Below are 26,562 nucleotides of genomic sequence, written 5' to 3'. Positions count from 1 at the left end.
ATCTGCCCATAATGTGACTGGAAAAAAATCTTAGTGCTTGTACACACACATACACAAACACATACACATACACATACACATACACATACACATACACATACACACACACACAAACGTACATGCACACACACATGCACACACACATTCACATGTATACACACACACCATTGAAATAATAGAAACATAGAAAAGGAAATCACTGACATTTTAATTTTGTTATTGTGGGTAGTTAGAGGATAACAACTATCTATCATAGATTGAGTAATAATCATCTGATATACAAAAGCAATAGACTTTCTTTAAAATATTTCTTTGTCATTGTAATTACAACACAGTTTATGTTAGAATATTTTTAAAGGGAGAGAGTTAAAACTATTCAACAATAAATTATGTGCCTCTACAAAGATGACCTACTGTGCATGGCAGGCTCTCCAAGGATGTCCTCACACTTATGACCCTTCTGCATCTGTTTTAAGATTATAGGCATACATCATAAGCACTAAATATACCCATATTGATTTTCCTTTGTATGAGATGGAGTATAGGAAAGCTCCAACAATTTTCTTTGCCTTTACTGCTATATTCAATCTTCAACATTGGTTAGGACTACTCATGAATTATATCAATTTGCATTTACTGCTGACCTACTATGCTTTAGAAACTATCTTCAAAGTTAAAAAATTGTGGCCAGGATTCCTAGTCATCCATGGATTTAGACTTAAGTAGAAGAGGGTACATCCTATCTGTATTTGGTCTATATTTATTTGGTTTTGATCTCTATCTATCTGTTTCTCTCTCTCTCTCTCTCTCTCTCTCTCTCTCTCTCTCTCTCTCTCTCGTCTGTCTGTCTCCCTCTGTGTGTGTTTGTTTGACTGCATTTATATGTTTCTGCTACTACTATTGACAAATGAGAGAGGGGAAAGAGTGTTGAGATTATATGTTTTGAGAACCCTAAGTCATTCAGTTTGGAGGGCTGGTGGCTACTCTGCTGAGAAGACTGACAAAAGACTAATGGATGCAGCAGTAGAAGGGTGAAGTTTGGTGAGCTAGGAGCTGGAAAATGGGTTTTCAAGGATTTGATGAAGTCTTTCTCATGATAGACAATTTGATTTCATAGTGTTACAATCATGGATAGGATGATCAAATGCCTTCATAGCCTGGTACAGACAATCCTGTGTCCAGTGCCTCAGTTTGGCAATATTTCACTGTCAAAAGACCTCTAACTTTAGGAATATGTGACATTGGAAGCAAAGCATCCCAAAATCTGTTGAATAGATTTTTGAGAAGCTGTGGCCAAAACATGGCACAAATGAGATTAAGTGATTATTGAAGAGAAACAGGTGGACTGGAGCACCTGTTTGAATCAGACAATTCAAACAAACCAGAGAAATAATGGTTAGTGAAAAGAGTGCTTCATCTAAGCAGGACTTGTCTTGGTATTGATTTCTAATATGGAAGGATAAGTAACAATTTTGCTGAACTTGGAAAAGGGAACTGATGAAGAGGGAGAAAAGGGAGATAGGAAAGAACAGAGAAAGCAAGAATGAAGAGTTGCTATACAATCAGAATAGAAAGACCAGCTAAACTAAATGGGAAAAATAGGAGAACACAGAGCTGCAGGGAGGTGGGTGCTGATGAGATGTTGGTCACTTGAGGTGGTCATCTGTTCTTTCATTTTTCTCTTTGTAAAGGTATTTGATGAAGAAGATTGTTGACATCCTAAGAGTACAAAGAGCAAGTATGAACAACTATTAAAATGGAGACAAAGTGGAGAAAGGCAGAAGGATGGGGACTAAGCAATAAAAGCTCATTTACATTTAATAATCATTTCTATGAAAGCTTAGAATGTAAATCTATTATTTGTTAGTAATTTCAAAGATGATAAAAGCAACAAAACATAGAAAATATTAATGATCATGAATTGCAAATTATTTTAAATCCTTACTTTTCTAGATTGTTGCACTTAAATTTAGAGAAAAATAGATCCTTGATTGACAAATAAAATGAAAGCAATATGGGTAAAATTTTGTAGTTGTATTTTTTGCAAGAATATAATTATAATAGAAATACACAAAGTATAAACCATCTAAGGAAACAATTAAATGGGTAGACTATACTTCTTTTAATTGGAGTCATGGACATAATGTAATAAACATGTGTTCTGGGAGTTTCAGTAGCATTAGGAAAAGAAGGGTTTATAAAATTGTTGAATGGCTCTACAGGGTAAAGCTGCCAAACCTGAGAATCTGCGTTCAATCCCTGGGTTCCAGGTAGAAGGAGAGAAGAAAAACAACCCATCTTCTGACTCATACAGAGAGAGAACATGAGGCAGGAAAAAAAGAGAAAACAATAATGAAATAAAAATTTTTATATTACAGTTATAGAATAATCTATAAATTTCATATTGTTTAGATAAGGCTGGAAAAGGAGTAGCATTAGAGGTTATATGCAGAATCAATCAGGGTCTGCAATCATTGATTGGTGGATGATTGTTACTGCACTGTACAAGCTAGTAATATGATTCAAATGTAAAAAATTATTGGGCAAGAAAGGAAGACAATCTGAAAATAGTAACGAAGAACAAAAGGATGCCCATCAACTTTAGGTACAAATGCTTGAAGAGTTCACTGAAAGATACATTGCTTTGGGACAATTCAGTTGAAATGCATAAAGAATTCCAGAAAGGATAGTGATATTGCGATTGAGAAGTAAAAGTGTTAGAAGATTAAGTGCTTTTAGACAAATCTATATTATAAACTAATGTCCAGGTCACTAACTATGCTATGACATCATTATAAATAATGAATAGTTGACTGTACTGATGATATCATCATACTCATAATGGATGAAAACGATCAATTTTATTGAATACATACAAAGTCATTTCATTAGTTAAGTCACCAACCATTTGTTGAGTGCCAAACAGGTGTTAGTCATTATGTTAAGTGCTAAAACAAAGGTCAACACATCCAATATGGTCTCTGCCTTTACTGAGCTACAACAGAAAGGAGATTGAACATGGAATTAAGAAAAGAAATCATGCCTAAACCACTATGGTTGCCTAAAATTGGTAGGACGAGATAGATTGTTGTTAGATTGAAAAAGAAATAAGGTATATTAGATCAACAGATTATAACAGTGATATACTGATTGATAAAATACATGGCATGTTGGGGAAACCCTTTATGGCTACAGCAGAAATTTAGAGGGCTTTTTGAAGGGTGAAATTTGTTTGCCAAATTAGTCCTTTACATTTTCATATTTTTTCTTATTTGTTCCTGTCCTGATTTTTATAGTATAGTTTGGTGCATTAAAATGAAGCCATTTTCTTTATTTGTATCATTTTAAATAGTGGTAGTTGATTTTTTATATTGTTTCAGTTAATTAAATATTAAATGAACAGTTAGAATGCTTTTCTTATTGGTCTGGTTTTTGTTTTTCTTTTATCTTTGTTAAAGATAATCACCCACCAACCCAACCATCCTTAAATAATAAACAACTACAGAAAGGAATACAGCTAAGACCTATTATATAAACCCACCACACAAGTGGTGGTAAGAAAAAATTTTCTTATGATTATTGTAAAACAAAATACTGGAAATATACCCCAGAAGGTGCCAGTGACACACTATAGCTTTCTGGAATGTAAGCTATGTTTAAAGTGACTGGATTTCAGTAGAAAAGGGAGAGAGAAACAGAGGGTCAGAGACAGAGAAATAAAAGACAGAGAGAAAAAGACAGACAGCGATACAAAGAGACAAGACACAGATACACTAAGAGACAAATGAGGGATAGAATTCATAAAATTTTTTACAAAGGACATGAAGTTGTGAATGGTAGTTGTTAGTTATGTCCAAATTTTCTGTCTTGACTTTGGAACACTCTTATTACTTGTTTTTCATGAGTCATGAAATTACAGATTAGGATCATATATGTACAACTTACATTCTAAGAGAATGGGATTCCCACATTTCACAACAAGAATCAACTAAAACCTCTGTAAAAAGCTTAAGTACTTGATTAAGCATTGCCATTAATATTTTATTGAAAGAGGCTCTGAAATGTCCTTTCTATCCTTGAGTTCATTAAGGCCCCAGAGAAGCTTCACAGATTCATTATCTTATTTCAGATGAGACTTTTCATCTATGAGTCTCAAAGACAGAAAAATGAGTCTTAATGTCTTTGGATTGGAGGTCAGGGTGCTTTTCCCACCTACAGTTTATGCAAATGACCTTCATCCACTTGACTTTCACCTGCAATTTGTTCCTGAACTTGCAAGGCTTAAATTGCACATAGTTCCTCTGTCACTGAAGTAAAATATGAATACAAAGACACACACATCATAAGCACAATTCTAAGTATGTCATTATAAGCCCAACATATCTGCAGAAACTTAATCCATTTCATAAATCAGAACATTACCAACACTGCGCATGATCAATTTTTTAGCATGAATAAACAATCTTACCTACCATTTTTCTTCCAAGGTAAATCACAATTTGCATATCATTCATCTTGCTTCAATCTGGGCATACACTTAAGCCTTAGAGAATAGCATCCTGAAGCCTTAGACTTAGGCAACCTACTCATTTCTATTTCACACAAGATTCTAGACAGTAACTTCAAATATGGGGTACCTCAATTTGTTTTCTAAGAGGTATAAATAAAATTTGTTATTACCATATTTTCAAACAGAAGTATCTATAATCATAAGCAGTTTATCTGTGATCTCATAATTGTCTTGATTATTTGTGATGCACAGTTCTAATAAAATTTTGAACACTAGAGAAATAGTCGATTTGCATTACAATAGCAATTATTTAGACTTTTACATGAGTTTGAAGTATAAAGTGACATCATAATTAGTGTGCAGGTCAATTCTGAGTTCTTTGGCACATTCTAGGTGGTGGCTATATTATTCTAAGCTCACCACAGGGCCAACTCATTTATCTCCAAAACTCAGATACCTTCCTTTATAAATACTTAAACACATCCCCAGGTAACACTAATGTTTCTCCATCTGTAGTTGACAATAATTTAAGATTATGTTCTAGTGTCCTCTACATAATGACTAAACAACATAGTGAGAGGCTAAATGTGTTTGTGTGCTTGATTAACACTGTATTTAATTTACAAAAATCTTTCTTTAACATCAAAACACATCTCTAAAATGAAATATGCTTCAGAGAGCACGGGAGGTCTTCACATTTGTTTTCTTGCATATAGTCATCTGTACCTCTTCATCTTAAGCTCTTCTTTACAACCACCACGTGTATTTTGCAACTTTTCAATAAATGTTTCTTTCAATAGATTATAAATATTATTGGTGACAGATTATATATTTCTGAAACTTAATTTTTTGCTTAAATTTTATGTGGCTATATGTATTATATTTCAGTATCCCTATGACATTTCTCAGGAATAAGCAATCCATTAGGTAGGTGGCTCTTTCACTTCCTCATTGTGAAGAAACTTTTTTTTTTTTTACTATTTCTCCCATTTTTACTTCTATTTCTAATTTCTCTACTCATAGGACCATCATAATAAAGAGGTGTTTGTTAATTTTCTTGTACTCAGAAGAGTTTATTTTGAGTAGACCTCAGAAGCATTGATTTTGGGTTTAGTCAGAATTCTGAATCATTCTTTAGACTGATTTAATTAACTTTACAAAATTACAGTTCCCAAGAAGCCTGGTTCCATCAATTGGTATTGTTATTTCATTAATGTTTTGATTATGCTATTCACTAAGCTTTGACATCTCATTTTAAAAGTTACCATTATTGAATGATTTTGTTTTTGTTTGTGTGTCACCATTTTCTATGAGATAAAACTATTCATCTTGAATGGAAGCTCTTTAACATGTGGTATGCTCTATAGGGAGATGATACATTCTGTCCTACCAGAAAGTTCTTTAAGATTAGGAAGTAAAACACTCAAGGTATCAGGAAGTTCCTGAAACTGATTGGATTCATGAGACTCCTCCTTTTCCAAGCATGTATAAACAGTAAAAGTTCTGCGTGACACTATCAGATAAAATGAGCTACCTCAAAGGGGTTTGCACTATTTGAGCTGCTTAAAAGAAATAGGCTACAGCTTGTTGAGCTGCCTACAAATTGTGTAAAGAGCTCCAAGTTTCCAACTCCTGTGTAGCTGTCACCCATGCTGAGAAAGGCTTTTCTAGATGCAGCAGTCTTTGCATCATTTCTGCTCCTATAAATGACCCTTATCCCATTCTTCTGTAAGTAACTGCTGTATTCTCACTGGTTCACCAAGATGGAACTATAGCCAGTTCCCTAAATGTAATGAAACCATGTTTGTTCATAAGCTCTCAAGAAATAGTATTATACAACAATGTTACATTAAAAATTTGATTTAAAATGAACATTTCACAGTCATTTTTAGTCATAAATAGAATTGAAAATAACATGTGCAAATAAACTCTTGAAAATATTTCTAATAGGGAAGTCATCTAGCAATAAAATCATGAGTTGAACAATGAAAGCTTTGAGATAATTAATAAATGTTTTGTAATTGTTTTTTAATTTAGTCAATTTTATTTTAGTTTACAGATTAAAAAAAACTAAAAGAGACTAAGAAATAAAACCATGCTTTATTTAAATTTTTCGAATGCTTAAAATTTTTTAAAATAATGAACTATAACTATAAAGACTAATTTTTCATTAGATATTATGTATAAAGACAAGTCAAACACTGACTATATTATATTTAATATATTGGGAAAATGACGTATTACTTGGCAAAGACTATTTTCTCATGTTATACAACAAAGCTGGCCTTTCCTCATTCAACGACTATTCTAACTAGGACATTTTAAATTTTGAAATTTTATTTCCCCTGCGTTCTTTTTTTCAAAACAATATATATATTTTGTCATGTGAACTACAAACACATAAAACATTAAGGATAGTTTTTAATATTAATTTGTTAATATAATTTGTAGTTATGAAATATGATTGAGATTTGGAGTCAAAATAGATATTTCATACTTCTTTTCCGTTTTTGTTTGTTTTCAGTTCTTATATTTGCTTTGATAATTTACTTGTTTGTTGTTGCTTTGTTTTTTTTCTTTTTAATTTCCTTGAAATATATTTAATATATTTGGCTTTGGATCTTGGAATCATTCTTTTCATGGACTTATAATGGAATACATTATAAATACATTCTACTTTAATCAAGTCCATGTGAGATATGATTCATTTTGTCTTACCATACCAGGTACTTAGTTCTTAAGAAGTTAATTTTCAAATTAGATTGGCATCTTTGAAATAATGCAGTTTCCTAAACACTTATAACCTCATTTATTGTAGTTGTTTATTGCTGTTGGTAAAACTTTTGACGCAATAGCATAATAACAGTATTATCTTATTGGCTTGCTATTTGGCTTATTGGTGTCTTAAAGATAATTTCTGAGTTTGAGAACACTGTATAGTCTAGTAATAGTATTTTGAGACAAATAACATTGACTGTCATATAGTAATATCTAATATACTAAATATAATAATATACTAAGTTACAACTTTTAAGTAAATATTAATATGGTAATATAATAGCTAGTCTGACAACAAAATACCTTTTAAAGCCAACAAATGATTTATAAATAAAATAAATTTCTATGTGTGTTTCCTGATAGTGAAAGACAGTGTTGGGGTCCAGGATAGTCAGAGACCCACAAGAACTCTTTTACTTGAAGAAAATGACTCCCAGAAAATCCTCAACTCATCTAGACTTCAAATCATGCTTAAAGATACTCCAAAGGGTATGGTATCTACATTTAAGGTATGGTACTACAATTAATTAAAATTCTGTTGTACAGAAAAGTAAGAAGAATCTTTGGAAAAGGACAAGTGGTAGAACTCAGCCTATGGGCAACTTCTTAGATGAGCTGGCTTTAAATTTACAGATGTTATGGGTTCTGTCATTGATGTTTTCTATTTAGTTCTTCAGAGTAGACTTCCCATAACAACCACTGGTTAGTTTAAAGGGAAACACATGGTGATGGTATCAACTCTTAAACTCAAATTACAAAAGTAGGAGTGGGGCTCTCATTCCACCACAAGATGCTTTTTGCAGAAAGCCATACTGCTAAGGTACACATGAATCACAGTGTCTGTAGTTACCTGCCAAAGAACTCAAAGATCATGGAGAAAGGAAGGGCATCTGAAGTCCCATCTCTAACTAAGGAAATGTTGGCAGTTGGTCAATGTTGACCAAAGAGAAGCCACATTCTTTTGTAGGGAAGTGTAGACATTGGTTGATCACCCACGTCAGAGCAAATGGCCCTAAACTCAAACACATAATAGGCAACTTTAATTGGACTCAGTGCATTATTGAAACAATTTTTTAAATAGCATTTGATGTTGGAAGGGAAATATGTTTGAAGCTTTGGGATGTTTAAAAGTAGGTCATAGATGTGGATATGATCAAGATATACTGTATACATGCATGATATTTTTCAAAGAATGAAGAAAATCCTGAAATTCAGAATAATATTCTGATCATTTTCTTTATAGTATTATCTTTTTAACTTTCACATTCCTCATTTAACCTGTTCAAGTTATATAAGCTACTTTGACCTTGAACCTACTGCTAGCATACTGTTTGTCTTTTTCCCATGAGGCACAAATTATGCTGTTAAATTGATTTATGAACTACTCAGCCAAATAGATAATTTAATGAATTTTTCCTTAATGATAATGATAGTTTAAAAACACTACTATATGAGAAGCTTACAGATTTCCCTCTCTGGTCCTGATGGTCATTGCATTGATTCTGATGAGCAGATGGTGAGAGGAGAATAGTAAGCTATTTCACACTGACATTGTGCTCTTTATTTTTTAGCTTACCTCGAGCTCAAATATCACTTAACCATATGTTTTTCTAAATAATACATATTACCAAGCACTCCATTAGCTAAATTCCATCAGCTTAAAAAATTCTTATCCACAAAATGTAAGCAATCAAGAACAGAGTGTTAAAAGTAAAAGTATGATATAAATTCAGAGTAATTATGAGCCAAAATGGCTTAACTCATCAACAATGGACTAAAAAATGTACTGAAAAGAGCATAGAAAACTAAGCCAAAGAAAACAGGCATGTAAAGTAGCAAGGTAAACTTTGGGGATACATAGTCGAACTTTTAAAAAAATTAACATAATAATTATTTGTATGGTTTCATTATCCATAAGAAACAAAGCAATTGTATTCCTATTATGAAGACATTTCTTTGCTTCAATTTATCTCAAACTTTGTAAAAATCTAGTTCCAAATCAAAATAAATGGAAAACGAAATAAGTCTCCTGTTGGGTCCTTGGCCCTTGTTAAAGAGTGTTGTGTTTCTCCAAGACAATAAAGTTTTGTTCCTTATATTGAATATATTAATTTCAGAAGTTTTAAATTGATTTTTATCTTAAATTCAATAATTAGTATTAACAAAATAATTTTACAATTCATAAGTCCTTAAATACTACTGAAAAGCAAATCCTAATCTAAAAGCATTATTTTGTAAATACATTTTAAAATTTTATTCCACTGACACCCAGAAATATAAGAGATAGGTGACTGAGGATAATTTGAGTATATATATTCTATGCATATATGTTTGTACATATATGGTTTACCCATGCAAGCAATCACAACCTATGATATACTTAACTTTCTACTTCTATGTGACTCTATCAACTTAATCTAGGCAAATAAACAGAAAAACAGAATGTGAGAATAGTGTCATAAATATTTACTTGGTGATCTAATGTAAACATGTGTTGTATGTTCCGCGCGCCTCCCGTGTCCCCTTCGCCCGTGGAAGAGAGACACGAGAGGCAGTGTTCGGGTGGTTACCACAGCGAGGCTTTATTCGTATAAGCAGAAGCAGAAAGGCCAAAAGACAGGAAGAGGCACAGCTTAGATACACCCTAGAGTGACGTGTTCACTTCTGATTGGCTGTTCACTCATTACCCATAATACGCCCCGGGATGGGCAGTGATTTTTGGCGAGCTTTATAAGTTTGGTAATGCTCAATCAGAAGTGTAACCCAATACCCAACCTAGATATATAAACTATCTTTTACTGGTAGAGATACATGAACATCTGCCTAAATGCCCCCCTCTTTCTCACTCTTTCTCTCTCTCATCACCTAGCTTCACCCTTCCCATTAAAATAAGATTTTTCTCTCAAAATGTAATTAGAGCATAATTATTCCTAATTGTACCAGTGAGGTACAAGATAGTCCTAATACCTAGTCCATCATTTTGTTGACTAAACAGAACCTCTGTCATCTCTCCTAACTAAAACACTTAGTTTTGATCCTGGCTTTTTTTCATGGCTATAGAATGAATGTCAGCTGAAAACCATCCACTCAGATCTTTTCTCTCAAAGTAAAAAGCCAGAATTGGCTATGAGACTATAGGTCTTCAACCCCGTCAGAAATCCAGAATGACTGAGTTAACTGAAATTATGGGAAGCACTAAGCATAGCTTCTAAAACGTAGCCAATTTATAGAGACCACTGAACACCTGTAAAACCCCTATACTACATTGGAGCATCTTCAGCCTTCTGGCCCAGAATCATCTGACAGACCTTAGTGATGCAGAATTATTAAGGGCTGATTACTCTGTCCAGGCAGATATAATCAGTCGACTATTCTGCAAGTGTGTCCTTTTCTGGACAGTAATTTGTCTGTAGATGGAAAGAGGCAATTCTTGCCTAGTGACTGTCACCGCACAACTGGAGTAACTCCAAGGATGCTCAATTTCTTCTTAGAATCCACAACAGGAAGCTGTCAGGAGCAGACAGGTCTCTATTCAAAATGAACATTAGTATAGAAATATTTGTAACATCAATTCTATGGACTTCTGACATTTTGAAAACCAACTATCCATGTAAGGTAGCCTGGACTGTTGTTTGTTAACTCATCTCAGCTATTTCTAAATAAAATATGGAAAACACCCTAACAATAAACTCAAAGCCATGAATTTGCTATAGTTCCTTAACTCATAGGCTAACAGTCCCAAATCAGTTAAAAAAGTTAAAGAAGGACTGGGTCTAAGCCTAAATGTGTTATACAGCCACAATGCCAATGAGAGTATCAATATTCATCTCACTTTAATATCAATAAGAAGTTCATACCAATGAAAACCTTACATTTGAAATCAAAGTAAATTTTGTACCATTTAAGAAATTATAACTTCATCTTGGTATTAATTATACAAATTTCTACCAATAGGTTATTGCTATGCAATAAGTCCTATCTAGTCCTCCCTGTTCCAACAAAACCACTACTTTTCCCTAGAAAGACAGACCAATATTAACTACCTTAGTTCCCAAGCCCAGGGAATAGGGGGGCTGACTCTTCTTTAATTCTTCAAGCTGATTACAAGAGTTGAGATATTAGAAGAGGGGTGGGGGTAAGAGTAAATTTATAAGCCTCTGACGCTGTGTCTTCACTGCATCCAGATGGAATTCCAGGACCTCGGAGGTTTGGGCAGGTCTGCTCAGTATGCTTGATGAGTAGATGCACCAAGGCTGTGTATTCTGCAAAATACAATTCTCAGAACAAGTTTTAGTATCAAGGAACAAAAAAAAAAAATTTCCCCTAGAGGGCTGACTTTTTTTTAAAGATGTTGGTTCTAACAACTTTTTTCCCTTTTTAAAATTGGTTGTAATGTTTATTCAACTTTTATCCCCTTATCCCATTCCCCCACCATCCAGGAACCCCTTATCCCATTCCCCCTCCTTGTACTTCTATGAGGGTGTGATTTTCTAGTTTCTATAATTCTGTTTCCATTAACATAAACTGTCTCCTAAATTTCTAAATCTTTCCCTTTGTGTTGTTAAATCTCCTATTTTTCTTTTTTCTTTCTTTTTTTCTTTTTTTCCTCTTTTTTCTCCTTTTCCCCATTTTTTATCTCTCTTTTTAAAAATTGGGTATTATATTTACCTTTCAGATTTTATCCCCTTACCCCACTTCCTCCCACCACCCAGAAACCTCCTATCCCATCTCCCCTCCTCATGCTTCTATGAGGCAGTGCCCTCACCTATCACCCCCACTACCCCCTCCCCACCCTCTCATTCCCCCCCACACACACTCTGTGTTCATTTTTTTATGGGACAGAGAAACTCCTCTCCCACCTATGCCTGATGAGGCCATCCTCCCATACATATACTGCTGAAGTCATGGGTCCCTCCCTATGTGCTCCCAAGCTGGTGGTTTAGACCCTGGGGGGCTCTGGTTGTTTGGTATTGTTGCTTTCCTCCTGGGGTCACAAATCCTTTCTGCTCTGTCAGTCTTATCTCTAAGTTCTCCATTGGGAAACCCTTGATCATATCAGTGGTTAGCTGTGAGCATCGTCCTCTGAATGTGTTAGTCTTTGGCAGACCTCTAAGTAGACAGCTATATCATATTCTTGACAGCATGCACTTCCAGCCATCCACATCAGTGTCTAGCTTAGGTGACTACATGGGATGAATACCCAGGTGGAATGGTTTCCTGATGGCTCATCCTTCAGTTTCTGTCCCATACTTTGTTTCCATATTTGCTCCCTTAGTGTTTTTGTTACTCTTTCTAAGTAGGACCGAGGCATCCACACTTGGTCTTCCTTCTCCATGAGCTTCATGTGGTCTGCGGGTTGAGTCTTCACTATTCCAGATGTTAGCTTTTGCGCTTACATCTGCTTAACAGTGAGTAAATACCATGTGTGTTCTTTTGTGATTGGGTTAACTCACTCAGGATGATAATTTCTAGATCCATTCATTTACCTAAAAATTTCTCGAATTCATTATTTTTAATAGGTGAGTAATATTCCATTGTGTAGATATACCACATTTTGTATCCATTCCTCTGTTGAGGGACATCTTGGTTCTTTCCAGCTTCTGGCTATTATAAATAAGGCTGCTATGAACATAGTGGAGCATATGTCTTTATTATATGTTGGAGCATCTTCTGGGTATATGCCCAGGAGTGCTATAGCTGGATCCACAGGTAATGTAATGTCCAGTTTTCTGAGGAACTGCCAGACTGATTTCCAGAGTGGTTGTACCAGCTTGCAATTCCACCAACAATGGAGGAGTGTTCCTCTTTCTCCACATCCTCAATAGCATCTGCTATCACCTGAGTTTGTGATCTTGGCCATTCCGACTTGTGTGAGGTGGAATCTCAGAGTTGTTTTGATTTGCATTTCCCTGATGACTAAGGATGTGGAGCATTTCTTAAGGTGCTTCTCAGCCATTCGAGTTTCCTCTGTTCAGAATTCTTTGTTTAGCTCTGCACCACATTTTTTAATAGGGTTGTATGGTTGTCTGGAGTATAATTTCTTGAGTTCTTTGTATATCTTGGCTATTAGCCCTCTATCGGATGTAGGATTGGTTAAGACCTTTTCCCAATCTGTTGGTTGCCGTTTTGTCCTATTGACAGTGTCCTTTGCCTTACAGAAGCTTTGTAATTTTATGAGGAGTTCCCATTTGTCAATTCTTGATCTTAGAGCATAAGCCATTGGTGTTCTGTTCAGGAACTTTTCCCCCATACCTAGGTATCCGAGAGTCTTTCCCACCTTCTCTTCTATTAGTTTCAGCGTATCTGGTTTTAAGTAAAGGTCTTTTATCCACTTGGATTTGAGCTTTGTACAAAGAGATATTAATGGATTGATTTGCATCCTTCTACATGTTGACCTCCAGTTGAACCAGCACCATTTGCTGAAAATGCTGTCCTTTTTCCACTGGATGGTTTTAGCACCTTTGTCAAAAAAAAGTGACCATAGGTGTGTGGGCTCATTTCGGGATCTTCAATTCTATTCCATTGATCTTCCTGCCTGTCTCTGTAACAATACCATGAAGTTTTTATTACTATTGCCCTGTAGTATAGTTTGAGGTCAGGGATAATGATTCCCCCAGAAGTTCTTTTGTTGTTGAGAATAGTTCTCGATATCCTGGGATTTTTGTTGTTCCAAATAAATTTGAAAATTGCTCTTTCTATCTCTATGAAGAATTGATTTGGAATTTTGATAGGGATTGTGTTGAATCTGTAGATTGCTTTTGGCAAGATGGTCATTTTTACTAAATTAATCCTGCCAATCCAGGAACATGGGAGATCTTTCCATCTTCTGAGATCTTCTTCGATTTCTTTCTTCAGACACTTGAAGTTCTTGTCATACAGATCTTTCACTTGCTTGGTTAGATTCACTCCAAGATATTTGATATTATTTGTGACTATTGTGAAGGATGTCATTTCCCTAATTTCTTTCTCAGCCTGTTTATCTTTTGAGTATAGGAATGCTACTGATTTATTTGAGTTGATTTTATATCCAGCCACTTTACTGAAGTTGTTTATCAGGTTTAGGAGTTCTCTGGTGGAAGTTTTAGTGTCACTTAAGTATACTATCATATCATCTGCAAATAGTGAAATTTTGACTTCTTCCTTCCCTATTTGTATCCCTTTGACTTTCTTTTCTTGTCTAATCACTCTAGCTAGGACTTCCAGTACTATATTGAATAGGTAGGGTGAGAGTGGTCAGCCTTGTCTAGTCCCTGATCTTAGAGGGATTGCTTCAAGTTTCTCTCCATTTAGTTTGATGTTGGCTACTTTCTAGCTTTATATTGCTTTTACTATGTTTAGGTATGGCCATTGAATTCCTAATCTTTCCAAGACTTTTAACATGAAGGGATGCTGAATTTTGTCAAATGCTTTCTCAGCGTCTAGTGAGATGATCATGTGGTTTTTTTTTTCTTTGAGTTTATTTATGTAGTGGATTACATTGATGGATTTATGAATATTGAACCATCCCTGCATTCCTGGTATAAAGCCTACTTGATCATCATGGATGATTGCTTTGATGTGTTCTTGGATTCAGTTTGCAAGAATTTTATTGAGTATTTTTGCATCATTATTCATAAGAGAGATTGGTCTGTAGTTCTCTTTCTTTGTTGGGTCTTCTTGAGGCTTAGGTATGAGCGTAATTGTAGCTTCATAGAATGAATTGGGTATTGTTCCTTCTGTTTCTATTCTGTGGAATAGTTTGAAGAGAATTGGTATTAGGTCTTCCTGGAAGATAGAATTCTGATAGAGTTCTGCACTAAAACCATCTGGCCCTGGACTTTTTTGGTGGGGAGATTTTTAATGACTGCTTCTATTTCCTTAGGGGTTATGTGATGGTTTAAATGGTTTATCTGTTCCTCGTTTAACTTTGGTACCTGGTATCTATCTAGAAAATTGTCAATTTCATCCAGATTTTCCAGTTTTGTTGAGTATAGGCCTTTGTAGTAGGATCTGATGATTTTTTAAATTTTCTCTTTTTCTTTTGTTATGTTTTCCCTTTCAGTTCTGATTTTATTAATTTCAGTACTGTCTCTGTGCCCTTTGGTTAGTCTGACTAAGGGTTTGTCTATCTTGTTGATTTTTTTTTAAAGAACCAACTCCTGGTTTTGTTGATATTTTGTATAGTTCTTTCTCTTTCAACTTGGTTGATTTCAGCCCTGAGTTTGATTATTTCCTTCCATCTACTCCTCTTGGGTATATTAGCTTCTTTTTGTTCTAATGCTTTCAGGTGTGCTGTCAAGTTACTAATGTATGCTCTTTCCATTTTCTTTTTGTGGGCACTTAGAGCTATGATTTTTCTTCTTAGTACTGCTTTTATGGAGTCCCAAAAATTTTGATATGATGTGTCCTCATTTTCATTTAAATATAAGAAGTCTTTAATTTCTTTCTTTATTTCTTCCTTAACCAAGTTATCATTGAGTAGAGCATTGTTCAGTTTGCATGTGTATGTGGGCTTTCCGTTATTTTTGTCCATGTCAAAGACAAGTCTTAGTCCATGGTGGTCTGATAGTGTACAAGGGATTATTTCAATCTTTTTGTATCTGTTGAGGCCTGTTTTGTGACCAAATATATGGTCTATTTTGGAGAAGGTACCATGAGGTGCTGAGAAAAAGGTATATTCTTTTGTTTTAGGATAAAATGTTCTATAGATGTCAGTGAAGTCCAATTGGTTCATAACTTCTGTTAGTTTCATTTTGTCTCGGTTTAGTTTCTGTTTCCATGATCTGTCCATAGTTGAGAGTGGGGTGTTGAAATCTCCCACTATTATTGTGTGAGGTGCAATGTATGCTTTAAGCTTTAGTAAAGTTTCTTTTATGTATGTGGGTGCCCTTGCATTTGGGGCATAGATGTTCAGAATTGCGAGTTCCTCTTGGTACATTTTTCCTTTGATGAATATGAAGTGTCCTTCTTTATCTTTTTTTGATTACTTTTGGTTGAAAAACAATTTTATTTGATATTACAATCGCTACTCCAGCTTGTTTCTTGGGGCCATTTGCTTGGAAAATTGTTTTCCAACCTTTTACTCTGAGGTAGTGTCTTTTTCACAAAGGTGGGTTTCCTTTATGCAGCAAAATGTTGGGTCCTGTTTATGTATCCAATCTGATAGTCTTTGTCTTTTTATTGGTGAATTGAGTCCATTGATATTAAGAGATATTAAGGAAAAAATGATTGTTGCTTCCTGTTATTTTTGTTATTAGAGGTGGAATTATGTTTGTGTAGCTATCTTCTTTTGGAGTTGTTGGAAGACTACTTTCTTGCTCTTTCTTGGTTGTAGTTTCCCTCCTTGTGTTGGAGTTTTCCACCAATTATCCTTTGAAGTGCTGGATTTGTGGTAAGATATTGTGTAAATTTGGATTTGTCATGGAATATTTTGGTTTCTCCATCAATATTGATTGAGAGTTTTGCTGGGTATAGTAGCTTGGCTGGCCTTTGTGTTCTCCTAGGGTCTGTATGATATCAGTCCAGGATCTTCTGGCTTTTATAGTCTCCAGTGAGAAATCTGGTCTGCCTTTATATGTTACTTTGCCTTTTTCCCTTACTGTTTTTAGTATCTTCTCTTTGTTTTGTATATTTGATGTTTTGATTATTATGTGACGGGAGGTATTTCTTTTTTGGTCTAGTCTATTTGAGGTTCTGTAGGCTCCTTGTATATTTAAGGACATCTCTTTCTTTAGGTTAGGGAAGTTTTCCTCTATAATTTTGTTGAAGATATTTACTGGTCCTTTAAGTTGGGAGTCTTCATCCTCATCTATACATATTATCCTTAGGTTTGGTTTTCTCATTGTTTCCTGGATTTCCTGGATGTTTTGTGTTAGTACATTTTACATTTTCTTTGACCATTGTGTCTATGTTTTCCATGGTATCTTCTGCGTATGAGATTCTCTCTTCTATCTCTTGTATTCTGTTGGTGATGCTTGCGTCTATGACTCCTGATCTTTTTCCTAGGTTTTCTATCTCCAGGGTAGTCTCCCTTTGAGATCTTTATTGTTTCTACTTCAATTTTTAGATCCTGGACAGTTTTGTGTAATTCCCTCACCTGTTTGGTTGTGTTTTCTTGCATTTCTTTGAGGGCTTGTACCTGTTTACCCTTGTTCTCCTCAAATTCTTTGAGCATGTTTTTTATGTCCTTCTTAAAGTCCTCTATCATCATCATGAGAAGTGATTTTAATTCTGAGTCCTGCTTTTCTGGTGTGATGTGGTGTTCAGGCCTTGCTATGGTGGGGGAACTGGGTTCTGGTGATGCCAAATAACTTTGGTTTCTGTTTTTTACATTCTTATGCTTGCCTTTGCCATTTGGATAGCTGTAGTGCTACTGGCACTCACTGGTTCTGACTGGAGTCTACCTTTCCAGTTATCTTGGTTGTGTCAGAACTCCTCGGGGTCTGGATGACTCTATGATCCTGAGCTACAGCTGCTCTGGGTACAGTGGCTCCTCTAGGATATTTCAGGATATGATGTCTCCACATTAGTAGACCAGTTAGGTGTTTGCTGCTCTGAATGTAGTTGCTCCTTTATGATGCTTCAGGATATGGTGTCCCCTGCTCTGCAGCTCTTTGGGCTGTGTCCTCACTAGGATGCCTGCAGCTCTATGGTCCTTGACATCTCTTGGGTACCTCTGCAGCTCTGCAGTCCATGACCTCCCTAGGGTTCCTCAGGACTCAGTTTTCAGGGGTGAGCAGATTGGCTGGGAGACTGCTCAAGCCACTGGTATCAGGCCCAGGGGCAGAAGAGTAGTGGTTCTCTGCAGGGGCAAGGTCTGGATGCCTGGTGCCCTCTGGGGGCTCCCTACTGCCAGTTGTGCTTCTAAGTCCTAGGGTGGTGTGTGGATTCTCCTACCTGCTGCTCTGCTGTCCATGCCCTCCCTAGGGTGCCTCCAGACTCAGTTTCCAGAGGGGAGCAGATTGGCTGGGAGACTGCTCCAGCCACTGGTATCCAGGCCAGGGTGCATGCACTTATTTTTAAATCAAAAGCTCACAATTGCTTTTAATATTTCTAAGGTGCTATTCTTATCTTAGTTTTCTCACATTATTGGGGTTTATGTCTTCCTATGACTGTTTGGAAATACCCACATTCCCTCAAATCTGTATATTTATTGGTTATGAAAGAAACTTCACTTTTGCATCACCAACAAAGATTTGGTTCATTTGTTTTCTTGACAGCTTCAATTGAGATTTGTGGTATTTGAAAGAGAACACATGTTGAAGTCTCACCAACATGGCTGCCACCTCTCTGACATTCCTAGTCTTAGAGCAAACTCCCAGTCCTCTAGCTATACCAATCTTCCCATATCTGCCTTGGTTATTACTCTTAAGTCTTGGCTGAGGAAGTTGTATTGTAGACATACCAGTTGGAATTGCGTTCCATAATTCCAAATTTGACCAGTTGTGAACTATGGAGAAATTAAGAATACTATTGTTTTCCCATATAAGCTTTAGGTCTTTTCTTTGTAAATAATGCAGATTATACTATTGAATGACTATTGCACATCTCTGTTCACATATCTCTGCTTTTTTCCAATCAGGAAAATACTATTTTTAAGTTGGTATATCTTCTCTTCATGACTTCAGCTTCTGTGAGGGCATGAATATGAAAAGTTTGGTGTTTAAATATATGTAATCCTATTATACAAAGTCCTCTTAGAGGTGTGTGTAAACATCTAGAATAATACATTTCAAAGTTTTAGTTCTAAATGAGTACCTCTTTACTGTTTATAGTCCTGGAGCATCAAATTATATTTAAAGCAAGTAGATGATTTTACTGTCTTTTCTGAATTCATTAAAGATTAAGTTAAAGAAGAAAATTGCATTCTTTTGTGGGAGCATTTTCGAAAACATAATTTTTACTGACTTCATGGATAAATAAACAATGGCTGTCAATTCTACTTTCAGGATAATTGATCCAAATTATCTAGGCCAGATTTACTCTTTGAAAAATGTAAGCTGCAATCAGCCTTTAGAAGTATAACTGATTAAGGATATAAAAGGTTATATTCTGCTTGAAATGCTACATATTTAAACCAGACCATCAGTACACCCTTTACAGATGAGCAGAGTTTTCCTTTGTGAGTCTCAGTCTCCAATTAGAGCAAGAGGGTGCTCACTGGGGACTTTCAGTGGCAGTTTTTGGGGGAGGAAACAAACTCTTTCACTTTTAATGTCTACAATATACTGGGTGATAGAACAAAGCAATTGAAATGCTGGTGCACACGTCTGACCTTGTGCAATTAAATATAGAAGAGTTTTCTTCAAACTATAATCCTATTGGATTTTCAAGCAAAGGAAGATCAATGAAGATTGAAAATAGCCAAAGAATATATAATGAGAAGCAGTGATTAGAAGAATGAGTAGAATTTGCATAAGTTAGGGCAGAGAAACCATGGCTGGCTATGGGATACCTAATTGGCATAAATGGTGCACACTGAGAGATAGGAGAAATATTAAACAGAGACAGAATGAGAGACTAATAGAATTTGATGTGAACTAAATTAGTTCCTTATTTATATTCCTTTTATTCTGCTCATACATGATCCTGAGAATAGTGGGCATCTCTTATTGTACCTATGTTTTTTTTCCCTCTTTGAGAAAAAAACTCATAGAAGTTATAGGAACATTTTGATGTCAAGTGATATAACGTTCTCAGTACAAGACTTGCAGGTTAAAATAATTTGTGGGGGTAGATGTCATTAACAACTACTCCACCAGATCTGTTAGAGGAACAGTGAGAAATTTATCAGGACAAGGAATGAAGCATAGAAAAATACAGTGGTTCAGCCGTCAGCAAACAGTGCTTCTGGGACAAGTTGAAGAGAATTCTAAGATTGGAAAGAACATTCATAGATCATCAATTGCTACTCTCTTTGTGCTTCAGGGTTTGTACTATTTAACATTCTCTGGAAAGAAAATGTTTATACTCTTTTCACTAGGTTCTCAAAACACCATAGGTCTCTATTACTTAGCTCTACCTCAATTGTATTTGACTCTCCAAAACCATTTAAACAGAATGAACATTACCCCAGCAAACAGGTATCTTAGTATTTGGAGCTAACTTTATATGAAAAGAATAACACTGAATGGTTATAATTTAATGTAAATTGTATAATCAGATTGGCTATGAAACAAAGAGATTTATACTAATAACAATGAATGTCATGCACTGGATTTGATTATAAACATCTATGTAATAAGCTCTTTCTATTCAGCTTGATATTCTGCTTATCTCTATATGCTGAAAGGCAGTTGGGGTGACAATAAAATATATGCCATGTAATTAGGAAAGATTTATTGATAGCACATTGCTGAACTCTAGATTTTGGTGTCATATCAGATCCATTCCTAAAAGGGTTCATATTAAATGGTACATGGGAAGAAAGCACAATGCTAGAGCCCCACTGTTCAAGAGACTTTCAGAGTCAAATTTCACATCCATTGCCAATAAAATATATTACTGTTCAAACACATTATTTAATGATATGTTGATTTTACAGATCATAGCAACAGAATATATTTATATATTCTTTTCATTAATTATTAAAGGGGAGATCTGTAAAATAAAATGTCTCTATGTTCACTCACAAATTAATGGACTTTATATATTGAATAGGAACAACAATCTTACAAATCTCTCTTATGACATACTCTCTCCAAAGCAGCATTAACAACTGAAATGAAGATGAATTATAGTCACATATTTACATGGTGATCATTTCAATGGCACACTACTCTGGAAGCGGTCCCTAGCAATTTTTTAATTTCTTTTATTCTGGATCTTTGTAAAAGTATACCTCAGCTCTTGGGTTTTTTAGGAATACTCATACAATAAATGATACCTAAGTTGTTGCAAATCATATATTTAAGCTCAATTTAGGAACTGTGTAAGTATTTTTTGAACCTGCATCACAATTCAGTTTCTTCTTTTCTTCTGCTTTCTCCTTCTCCCTGCTCACAAGTGATGATTCCTAATAAACATTCAGTGTGTTAATATCTATGTCAAATGTCTGTTTTTCTAAAATGCCACCCAGAGATATCATTTATTGCTGTTTGTGGTGTGTGTGTGTGTGTGTGTGTGTGTGTGTGTGTGTGTTTGTGTTATAATCAATGGCCAGTTTTCAGTTCCTATCATACTTGGATTGACAAGTGGAATTGCTGACATCCTCTTACACCATTTACTTAAATACATTTTAGATTATAAATGAGCAGCCACCACATGCTCTTAAGATGTAACTGACAGCCTTTCTCTGCTCAAAGCCCTCCACTGCTCACCTTGTTGACTTTAGCAGTAGCGTAACTCTACCATTTGACCAAACACTGGTAGTTTCCCACTTTTTTCTCTGCTTCAGCCACATTACTCTAAATGCAGTTCCTTGAGTGTGACAGTCATGTTCTTCTCAAAATACTCCAAATTTACTTCCTTCATCGCACTTGCAGAGGGTCTTATATAAAGATACACCACCGATTCCAGCCTTACTTGCATTCCTGAGTCTTGGACATTTGCTTTCTGATTTTGTCATAGCCCTTTCACCATCTGATATAGCTTCTGAAGATTTTTCTTTACCCACTGAAGATACAGTCTCATAAGGAGAGTGGCCTGCTTGTCACTTACTGAAGTTACAGAATTTAAAATATTGTTGAAATAAATGAGCAATGATTGAATAAATATTAAGTAAGTCAACTGCCAACAATACAATATACCTTTATTGGAAATGATAATAGAGCTATGTGGGGATTAAATAGATAGTGGTCTAACAGTTTATGCTATGCTGAAAATCCATAAACCATGTAGTTTTGAAGTAAATATATCCACAGTACTTACATATTCCTCATATTCTACCCTTCAATTATAAGTGCTTTTCAAAAGGTATGGTAATTGGTATCTGCATCAAGTTCTTTTTCATTGTGGTCTTTTATGAATTCCATAATTGTTCTGAAAGCTGTTATTACATTCACAAATGAAAATGACATTCTGAAACTTAAAATTTAATTAAAGCAAAGGTTAGGAGGCTCAGTAACAATGAAAATGATTATGATACATACTAATTTGCAAACAGGATGGACACTGATAGAATTGTCCTTTTCAGTACTAATCTAATATAGAGGAAATGCTTTAAAACGACAACAATAACAACAACAAAGATCTTATGACAACTTTAGGGTAAATAGATTTTAAAAGAGCATTTCATCTACTATATTCTGACACAGGCTATGACCAAAGATTCTAAGCATCTTGGACTGTTTACCAAACTCAATCATTGCTAACTTTAATAAATTAAAAATAACAAAAATGGTAATAAAATTGTGGTTATATGGATTCCCATGTTCCAATTTGGATATCTCTGAGGAGAAAATAAAAATAAAATAAAATGGGTAGAATGAATATATATATATATATATATATATATATATATATATATATATATATTTCCAAGTTTACTATGTTAGGAGAGACAGAGAGAGAGAGAGAGAGAGAGAGAGAGAGAGAGAGAGAGAGAGAGAGAGAGAAGCTATTTTTACCTCCACCCAAGAAGCACTTAAGGCAATCAATGTAGAGCTACATTGCAATGCAAAGTCCTCATCTATGCACTTGTTAATGGGATAAACAAGGCTTTATCAGTGGTAATGAATTTAGCACTAACAATGATTGATTTGAAGAAAAGTTACACAAATAATACTATGGCTGTCATTTGCATATCAAACAGAGAAGCCATCTTTTCCTCAATAAGTGGCTTACTCAAGATACATAAAATTGTTACACTTTAAAGAAATTATACAAGAAGGTATACTATAAAAAATATAAACTTTCCATTTAAGCATATTTATAGCATGTAAAAGTATGCCTTTAAGAATTGTCTTGAGTCAAAGCAGAATAAAATTAAAATAAAACACAAATGGCTAGAGAGATGGCTTAACTGAGAAGAGCACTGGATGCTCCTGCAGAGACCAAGGTTCAGTTCTGAGCACCTACATGGTAGCTCACAACCATTTAGAAATCCAGTCCCAGAAGATCTCACATCTTTTTCTATCTCTCACACATACTAGGAACATGTGGTACACAGACATATATACAGGCAAAACTCCCATATACATAAAATTAAAATAAAGAACAAATATACAAAAATATTTCTATCAGTAGTCTACATGGAATTTAATAGTACTGTTAGTAATAATAACAGGGAAATGATAACAGCTAACTTATGTCAAGCACCACTTGCAAGTTAGTACTCTAAATGTTTCCCACATATTTTTCTACTTCATTTTTGCAAACCTTATTCTCCACACCCTTCTGCTCCCATATTAGAGATGAGAAAGCTGAGCTTCAGTGCAGTCCAGGCATAGACATAGAAATATAAACTGATGGAACAGAGTCAGATCTAGGTGCTTTGGCTTGAGAGCCCATGCCTTCCATACCTGCTATCTTCACACTAACAGTTAACTTGGGAAATAACATTTTGAAATAGAGTTTTCTAGCAGTGAGTTGGCCATCTTTGTGTAAGCAGTAAAATACAAATAGTAAAGTCTAGAAATTCTTTGGGTCATTTTCTCTCCCCAACATTAAAAAGTGGACAGACTAATACTTGTGACAAAACACCAATTGATGTGTCCCTAGCAAGCAAAGCTGTCATCTAGCTTCTGCATTCTATACAGAGAAACTTGGCTAGAGTCCTCGTCCACATTGTTCTACAACACTGTTAATCATGTGCTCCCAACAGAGGTTCAAACCACAGCAAAGTACATTTGACACAATTTTCACAGCTCAGAGAGGTTGTGGAAAATTTATAGGATAGCATCATGCACTTTACATCATGTTGTCACCATAGCAACAGATAAGCTCTTGGGCATTATTTTAACAACTTGACTACACAATGAAAATCTTGAGTATTTTGATGATGTTTGGCAATGCTAAATTTCTAAAGTTTTGTTGCAAATTAGATCCTAACATGTTAGCAAATATTAGAGAATGGCTAATTGACAAAGAGATATGTTGTATGGCCTCACTGGATAAGAAAATGCATTTTAAAATATCCAATATTTTTTTCATGATATACTTTTTAAACAAATCTGGTATTTATTTGTTAAATACCAAAAACATAGCACAAATAAGAGGTGTGTGTGTGCATGTATGTATATCTGTGTCTGTGTGTATATGTGTGTGTGTGTCTGTGTGCGTCTGTGTGCGTCTGTGTGTGTCTGTGTGTCTGTGTGTGTGTTTAAGATGCACAGCTACATCCTTATAGGAAAAAGCTAGAGAATTTTCTATAAGATCCAGAACAAGAAAAGCATGTATGTCTTTACCAATTTTCCTTGTCATCATGTTGAAAGTCTTAGCAAGAGTAATCAGGAAAGAGAAAGAAGATATCCAAACTGGCAAGAAATACTTTGTTATTTTTTGTAATAATTTAAATATATACAAAATCCTAGCTTTCACCTAAAAATGCGGTTTCAATACATAAATAAATTCAGTGAGATACAACATACAGAATGAACATGTAAAGGAAATACTTGCACATTTAATACCAATAACAAAGACAGTAAGATAAAGAAAATAAGAAGGAAATCTATGTGACAATACCTAGAAAACAGAATGTTTATTAATATATTTAACCAATAAAGTAATGTGTCTCCATGATAAAAGTTGTACAACACAACTGAAAGATAAAATGAATGGAAGGCTATCTGTGTCACACATTGAAAGAATTAATACGGGTCAAAAGACTCAATCACATAAAGCTATCTATAGAGTCAATATAGCACCATGAAAATATCAACTGTTTCTTTACAACTTCAGAAAAAAATATGTCTCAAGTACTTAAGTAGATAAAGCAATTCTTATTGGGGGTAGAGCTGTAAAATATCCAAAGGGGATAATAAAAGTTAAGATAAAATCAAGATCTAATAAAGAAGCAGAAGAAAGTTGATTCATACATACAATTGCTAGAATGTAAATTTGTCACCTTTGCACAAAGCTAAAGCCCAAGTGGAACAAGGACCTCAACATAAAACCAGATACACTGAATCTAATGGAAGAGAAAGTGGTAAAGAACCTTGAGCTCATTGGCACAGGGGGAAATTTCCTAAACAGAACTCCAATGGCTCACTCGCTATGATCAATACTTGATAAATGGGACCTCATGAAACTGGCAAGCTTCTGTAAGGCAAAAAACATAGTCAATAAGACAAATTGGCAACCTACAGATTGGGAAAAAAATCTTCAATAACCCTACATATAACAGAGGGCTAATATCTAAAATATATAAAGGACTCAAGAACCTGACCACTAAAAAAAAACCAAACAACCCAATAAAAAATGGGGTATAGAGCTAAACTGAGAATTCACAACAGAAAAATCTCAAATGGTTGAGAAACACCTAAAGAAAAATGCAAAGTCCTTCCTGATCAGAGAAATGCAAATCAAAATGACCTTGAGATTTCACCTAACACCAATCAGAATGGCTAAGATCAAAATGTCAGGTGACAACACATGTTGGCAAGGTTGTGGAGAAAGAAGAATACTCCTCCATTGCTGGTGGGATTGCAAACTGGTACAAGCACTCTGGTACAGGCTGGTACAAGCAATCAGAAGGTTTCTCAGAAAATTGAAAATAGATCTACCTGAAGACCCAGCAATACCACTCTTGAGACTATACCCAAAAGATGCTCCACCAAGCCACAGGGGCCTGTGTCTTATTATGTTCATAGTGGCCTTGTTTGTGATAGCCAAAAGCTGGAACCCACCCAGATGTCCCACAACAGAAAAATGGATACAGAAAATGTGGTTCATTTACAAAATGGAAGGCTATTTAGCTATTAAGAATGAAGACATTCTGAGTTTTGCAGGCAAATGGATAGAAGTAGAAAATATCATCCTGAGTAAGGTAACTAAGATCCAAAAGGACATGCATGGTATGTACTCACTAATAAGTGGATATTAGACAAACAAAACAAAATAACAAAATCAAACAACAAAAACCAAGTACAGAATACCCAAGATACAGTCCACAGAACTCCAAAAAGTCAACAAGCTGAAGGGTCCAAGTAAGGATGCCTCAGTCCCATTTGGGAGGAAAAAGAAAACAATCACAGATGAGGAGGGAGGGAGGGAGGGATCTGGGAGGGAAAGTGGATGGGGTCTGGAGGGGAACCTGATCTGGTATTGGGTGAGGGAAAAAGACTGAAGCCCAGAGGGCCAGCATAAAGAATGGAAACAGACAACCTTGGGAGGTAGGAGGTTTGAGGAACCCTCCA

This window comes from Arvicanthis niloticus, chromosome 14 (genome assembly GCF_011762505.2).
Source record: "Arvicanthis niloticus isolate mArvNil1 chromosome 14, mArvNil1.pat.X, whole genome shotgun sequence".
NCBI lineage: Eukaryota > Metazoa > Chordata > Mammalia > Rodentia > Muridae > Arvicanthis > Arvicanthis niloticus.
Note: the sequence above shows the minus strand (reverse complement) of the source record.